Raw genomic sequence first — 7,431 nt, forward strand, 5'->3', positions numbered from 1 at the left:
ACATTTGTATGTATATATACACACACACACATACATACTATGTATATATACACACCTATGCATAGTATGTGAATACACACACATGTGTGTGTGGTATATGTAAAACAATTTATCATTTCTTTCTCTGGGTGCAGATAGTGTTTTCTTCCGTAGGTCTTTTGTAATAAGTTTAGTCAAAATTACTTAGTTGTCCAAAGTTGTTTTTAAAAGCTGTTCATTTTGCTTTTCGTTATTTTATGCCTTTCTGACCTTAGATCTAGTGTTCTTTTTCATTATCTCAGACTTCCTCTGGAAAAAAAAAATAACCTGTTTTTGATGTAGTATATGAACCTACAGGAGAGAATGTGACAGTTGATATGGTCTGTAGATAGTAGTTGGAGTAGTGGGTAGAGTGCTGGACCTGGTGTTAGGCAAACCTGAATTTATATTCTACCTCAGGCCTTTAGTAGCTGTGTACCTTGAGAAGACACTTAACTTTTTTCAATTTCATTTTTTTTTGTGTCCACAAAATGAAGATAGTAGTAGAACTGATTTTACCTGGTTGTTGTGTGGAGAAAATAAGATAACATGTAGATAACACATAGCACATGGTTTGCTATATAAATAAAATGTATTAATAATTAATTCATTGGTGTTTATAATACTGACTATTCTGTTTTTAGTAAAAATGAAATAGAGAAATGAAAAAAATGAAATTCAGAAGAAGTGCCATTACAAAATATACCTAAAACTTTGGGGGAAGGGAAAATGGTCACATTGAAACAAGAGAAACAAAGTTTCCCTATCCAGGAAAATAAGAAAAAGAAGAATATTAGTCACAATATTCAAGACATTCTCTTCTTTCATTTATGAAATATTTATTGGACTTCTACAATATTATTCTTTAATATACTTCAATATCTACTCTACAATAATCTTTTGTTTATTCAAGTACTGTGGGCCTCAGCACAGTAGCATTTGACATGTAGAAATCAACTAATACATGTTTATTGATCAATTGATGGGGTTATAAAATATGCTAAGTTCTAGAGGAAATGTGAAATTTAGGTAAATACCTGCCCCTGATAACAGCATGTATGAAATGATACAGCTAGGTGTTATAGTGCATAGAGTCTGAAGTTGGGAAGGCCTGAATTCAAATGTGACTTCAACACTTATCAGTGCTATGATTTTGAATAAGTCACTTAACCACTATCTATCTTATTTACCTCAATTGTAAAAAAAAAAAAATAATAATAATAATTATAGCACTTACCTCGCAGAGTTGTTGTGAGGATCAAATGAGATAATATTTGTAAAATACTCTTAGCACAATTACTGGAACATAGTAGACACTATAGAAATGCTTAATAGCTTTCCCTTTGTCAAATAAATAAACAACATTGATAGTAAATGTTATGTCAGTTTTGAGAAGGGAAGCATCCATGCAAACTAGAGTGATCAGGGAAAGCTTTGAAGAGAAGTGCTCTCTTATTCAGCTTTGACAAATACGACTCTGATGTACTATGTTAATGAGGAAAATAGCCAGTGATAAGCTAAATTATTAGTCTAAAAATGAGAGTCAGCAAAGCTATAGGGTGCTTAAAGGTAGCTCAGAGGTGCATTGGATAGCATGATGTACTGAAAGTCAAGAGCAATTGACTTCAAATTCTGTATTAAATGTTTGTTGACTATTAGCAAATCACTCAATCACTTTTGGCCTCAGTTTCTTTTTTTGTAAAGTAAGAATGATAATGATATCTATCCCTTAGGTTTGTTATATTATCGATAATATGCTTTGCAAACCTTAATGCATTATATAAATTCTGGTTACTGTAAATGTGATGGACTTTAATGGACATTAGCCAGATTATAGAATTTAGTTAAAGTACAGACATACTTCAACAAATAATTAGAAAATGGCCCAGAAATGAGATTTCTTTGGATTGGGAATTCACAGAGAAGAAATGCAGCGATTGTTGTGCAATTTATAATATTATAGAATTGCCTGGATAAGGGAAGGAATAAACATTAAAAATCCACTATAAATGAGATGCTGTGCTAAGCACTTTTTACAAACATTAACCCATTTGATCCTTACAACAATTCTGTGAGATGAGTATTGTTATCATCTCTCTTTTATAGGTGTGAAAATTGAAAGAGCTTACCTGACTTGCCCAGAATCACACTAGTAAATGTCAGAAGTTGGATTTGAATTCAGAAATTCCTGATTCTGGGTTCAGCACCGCATATACCAGACCACTAGCTGTCTTGAGATACTTTAAGGTTAAGTGACTTTCTCAGAGTCATGTAGTCAATCAGTATATATCAAGTAGTATGTAAACATAGTCTTCCTGACTAATTCTGGCTTCTCTATCCCTTATACTATTCTGTTTTTCACTGAAGTATTTATATACAGGGTAATGTACTATATATCTTTGAGTATATTCAAACTCTGACAAGTAAAAGTCAGAGGACTGGTATACAAATACTGGTTCTGATACATACTAGCTGTATATGACCTTGCTCAAGTCATTAGAAAGTTGGAAGCCTTATTTTCCTCATCTGGAAAAAGAGAAGATTGGACAAGATGACCTCTAAAATTCCTATCAGCTTTCAAAACTATAATCATAAAATTCAAAAAAGGAATATGAGTTAATTTTTTTCCAATTACAAAGTTCTCCCTTTTTTTGTGGAGGGGGTGATTTAAATAATATTTTCTTTGTTCTCAATCATATATTCAAGATGATTTTTAGCATTCATTTTTATAAGATTTTGAGTTTCAAAATTTCCCCCTTCTCTTCTTAAAATGGTGGGCAATTTGACATAATGTTATTATATAGAACTTATCTCCATATTAGTCATACTTGTGAAAGAAGACACAGATCAAGAGGAAAGAAAAGCCACAAAAAAAGAATGAAGTAAGTGGAAAAAAATATGCTTCAATATGATTCAGAGTCCACCAATTGCTTATTTGGATGTGAATAGCATTTTCCTTCATAAATCTTTTATACTTTATGTTTGATCACTGTGTTGTTTAGAAGAGATGAGTCATTCATTGTTGATCATCACACAATGTTGCTGATACTATTTACAAACTGGATCATTTTTCTTTCTTGTCATATTAGCCAATATGATAGGTGCAAAGTGATATTTTAGAGTTGTTTTAATGTTCATTTCTCTAATCAAAAGGGATTTAGAGCACTGTTCTATATACCTGTAGATCGTTTTGATTTCTTCATCTGAAAATTCTGTTATATTTTTTGCCCATTTATTAATGAGGGAATGGCTTGACTTGTGTTCTAATAAATTTATTTCTCTCTATATATATGAGAAATGAGTTTTTTATCAGAGATACTTGCTGTAAATATTTTTTCCCAGCTTTCTGCTTTTCTTCTAATCTTGGTAGTATTGGTCTTATTTTAAATTAATCAAAATTATCTGTTTTATATTTCACAATGCTCTCTATCTTTTGTTTGGTCATGAACCTAAACTGTAATTAAGTCATAATTGTGACTAACTGTATTTAACTTCCCCTTTAAGAATTTAGATTCCATACCACTTGGTGGTTTATGTTTATATGTTTTGTACTGATTTTGCTTCATTGTCTATGGGCTTCTTAAGTTTTTTTTTTTTCCACTAGGAATTCCTTTTTGCCCAAGAAATTATTATAAGACCTCAAGTATGTAGGTATATAAAATAGGCATACAAATAAAAAACTTGTTGATCACACATCATAATTTCATGACTCCCATATTCAGTTATGAGACCCCATATGGAATAGGGAATCTATGGCATCTTTTTAGCAAGTTGTAGTTTCCTTTCTTATCTTTTTTAATTAGGTCTATTTTTTGCTTTTGCTTTGTCTGAGATCAGGATTGCCACATCTGCTTTTTAAAAAAATTTCAGTTGAAACATAATAGATTCTTTTTTATCCTCTTACCTTAATTCTGTGTGTATTTTTCTGTTTCAAGTGTATTTTTGTAAACAACATATCGTAGGAGTCTGGTTTTTTGATCCAGTCTGCTATCTGCTTCTGTTTTATGGAAGAATTCATCCTATTTAAATTTACAGTTATGATTACTAATTATATATTTCCTTCCTTCATATTTTTCCTCCTATTTGTCCTCTCTCTTCTCTTACTCTTTCCCTCCTCACCAGTGTTTTGCTTTCATCTACCACTTCCCCTAATCTGCTCTCCATTTTGTCAGCGCTTTTACTTTATTTCTTCAACCTACTTCCCTACTGGGTAAGATAGATTTCTATATTCAACTAATTGTATATATAACTGTACATATCATTTCCTCTTTGAACTAATACTGATGAAAATAAGGTTTAAGCAATGCTCATTTCCACTCTCTCTTCTGCCCCACTACTGCAATAGATTTTTTTGTACCTCATCATGTGAAATAATTTATCCCATTTATCCTTTCCTTTCCATCTGCTCCCAGTGTACTCCTCTTAATTCACCTTTTACCTATACCTTTCATCTCTCTATATATACTACTTCTAACTGTACTATTAATGGTACAATTTTTAAGAATTACAAGTATCATCTTCCCATCTAGGGATATAAACAATTCAGCTTTGTTGAATCCCCCCACCCCTTTTTTTTTTCTTTTTAGCTATGATCTTATAAAAGCTTGAGATCCTTCTGTTGTAGCCACCCAGCAGTATGTTAGAATACAGGGGAATCACCTGACAGTGGCTGCTGGAGATCCAACCCAGACCTGCAGAATGGATCTCCCTGTGTGAGAGGATGATACAAGGAGACTGAGAAGCAGTTGGCTAACAAAGTTAGAAGGTGATCTGACTTTTAATTTCCATAAAAATAGGATCTGGAAGTCCACTATCAGAGTGGACATGCAATATATAAATCTTACCTAGATGCTTTTTCCTTAAAAAGCTGATATATATTAGAAGATACAAATCGTATTTGGACTATGGCAATTCTTTGTACCACATCTATTGAATAGGCTGAATCAGATATTATATTTATATCTCCTGGATAATAAGTAAGAGTAGCATGATTGTATACAATTCATTCTGCTAAGTGCACTGAAAAGGAGTTCTGACTACTCTCTTTATAGTTAAGTCAGGAGAGTATACAGCAAAAATGTCATGTTTAGATGCATCTGTAAAAATAGTTGTTCCTTTAAGAAGAACTTTAGAATTTTTTTCTTCAAAAATCCATTGCCAATTATGTAATAGTTGGGTTATCTTTAATGGAGACCCGTGTATAAAATTTGGAGCCGTAGCCAATAAAATTGGCTGCTCTAGGATGGTTTCACAGCATACATTAATTTATGCATTGGTATAAAAGTTGTATATCTTGTCAAGTCTTATCCCAGATAATTATACTACTTGCTTAATGACCTTTAATAAAATTCTAGCCACAAACACTGGGTAAGGAGTAAGGCTTTGGTCTGGTTGGACTGGGAGATTCACCCATTCTATTACACTGTCTCCTTGATGAAGGGCTGCTGTGGGTGCCTCTTTTGTAGCAAAAACTGATATTTCCAAGGGTTTTTGAGTAACTCTTTCAACCATATTGGATAAAGCCAGTTCAATTTCTCTCAAAGCATCTTGAGCTTCTTTTGTAAGCTGGCATGGTGAGTTTAAAGCATTGTTACCCCTTAAAATGTCATACAATGGTTACAATTGATATGTAGTCAAGCCTAACACTGGGTGTATCCATTGAATATCTCCTATCAATTTCTGAAAGTCATTTAAGTTGTTCAACTTCTGTGTTTTTAAAGAAAGCTTTTGTACTGTAAGCACCTTAGGACATACTTCATATCCTAAATATTGGAAAGGAGTGTGTCTTTGAATTTTTTCTGTCACTATATGATATTTGTAGTTTCTTAGTGTTTTTATGGTTTTTTGTAGACATGCTTCTAACATTTGTTCCTCAGGTGCACATCCCAAAATATCATGCATGTAATGTCATAACATAACTTTTGGAAATGCTTTTCTTACTGGAGTAAGAACAGCAGCAACATACATTTGACACATAGTAGGGATATTTTTCATTCCCTGTGGCAAAACTGTCCACTTATGTCTTTTATAAGGCTCAGCTAAATCAAGGCTGGGTACTGAAAATGCAAATCTTTTCATATCCTTCTTATCCAGAGGTATAGAATAGAAACAATCCTTAATGTCTATAACCCAAAGAAGCCATTCTCTAGGCAATTGAGTAGGAGATGGAAGTCCAGGCTGAAGAGTTCCTATAGTTTCCATCTGTTCATTTACTTTTCTTAAATCAATCAACATCCTCCATTTTCCAGATTTCTTTTTTACAGCAAATACAGAGGAATTCCAAATATTTAGAGAAGGTTGTAAGTGTCCTTGGTCAAGTTGCTCTTATACTATATCTAATAAGGCCTGAATTTTATCACTAGCTAAGAGTACTGTTCTGCTCATACTGGTTTATCAGTTTTCCATTGAATGGGAACAGGTGAGAGTGCAGGCAGGCCTTCAACAGCAGCCCTGCCTAAAAAATCCAAGTATTCAATTGCAGTCCTAATTGTTGTAAGATTTCCCATAGATTGATGAGATTTTTTCAACTATAAAAAGAATAAAAGTTTCTGATTCACCTTCAAATGTGCATCTCAAAGGGGTAGCACTAATTTCAGCTGCTATTGATCCTCCTACACCAGACATACAGGTATTTGCCTTAATCTTTGGCCAATGATTGGGCTAGCTGGCACCTCTAATGATTGTACTATCTGTACTTGTGTCTACCAATCCTTCTAATGGTATGCCATTTACATAGATGATGAGCATAGGATAGTCGGCTGTAATAGCTTCAGTCTAGAATATTCCTGGATTCTGTAGCTTGGAGTCAGACTCTGGGTGACTATCACCAGATTGCCTATTAGGAGTCTGTATCAGTAAACCTGATGCTACTACTTCTCCTGGTTGATAAGTCACATTGTCTATCTGTGTTAGCGACTGAAATATTAGCTACACATTCCCCAGTTTATGGATGAACACTGTTTTGTTAGTATTCTCAGGAGGTGAAATGGTCAAGCCTACAGTGTCTGGAGGCAAGGGATTCATAGGCCAGACAGGGACAGATTTCACCTCCCCAGGAGGTATCTCTTAGTCTCAGCTGCATACGATTTTATTCTCCCCAATTGTAATCCCTTTCTCCTATCAGATTGTGTCTTGGCTGATCATGTCTGAGTACTGAACTTTTAAAGACTCTTTGAGTAAAACATCATCAGCCATTCAAGTGTTCTTTGCCTGGGGCCCTGGGGCTGGGCCCCACTTCCCAATTTCCTGAATAAATCTACATTCTAATGCCTAATGGAAGCCTCTGTTGCATTTTGGATATGGGGTTTTGGGTTTTGTTCTCCCACCCTGTTTTTTCACTCTATCTTTATGCCAACATTGAGCTTTCAAGTGCCCTACTTTACCACATTAAAAGCATTGATGAGTCTCTCTGGA

The sequence above is a fragment of the Sminthopsis crassicaudata genome, chromosome 3 (genome assembly GCF_048593235.1).
Source record: "Sminthopsis crassicaudata isolate SCR6 chromosome 3, ASM4859323v1, whole genome shotgun sequence".
Taxonomy (NCBI): Eukaryota; Metazoa; Chordata; class Mammalia; order Dasyuromorphia; family Dasyuridae; genus Sminthopsis; species Sminthopsis crassicaudata.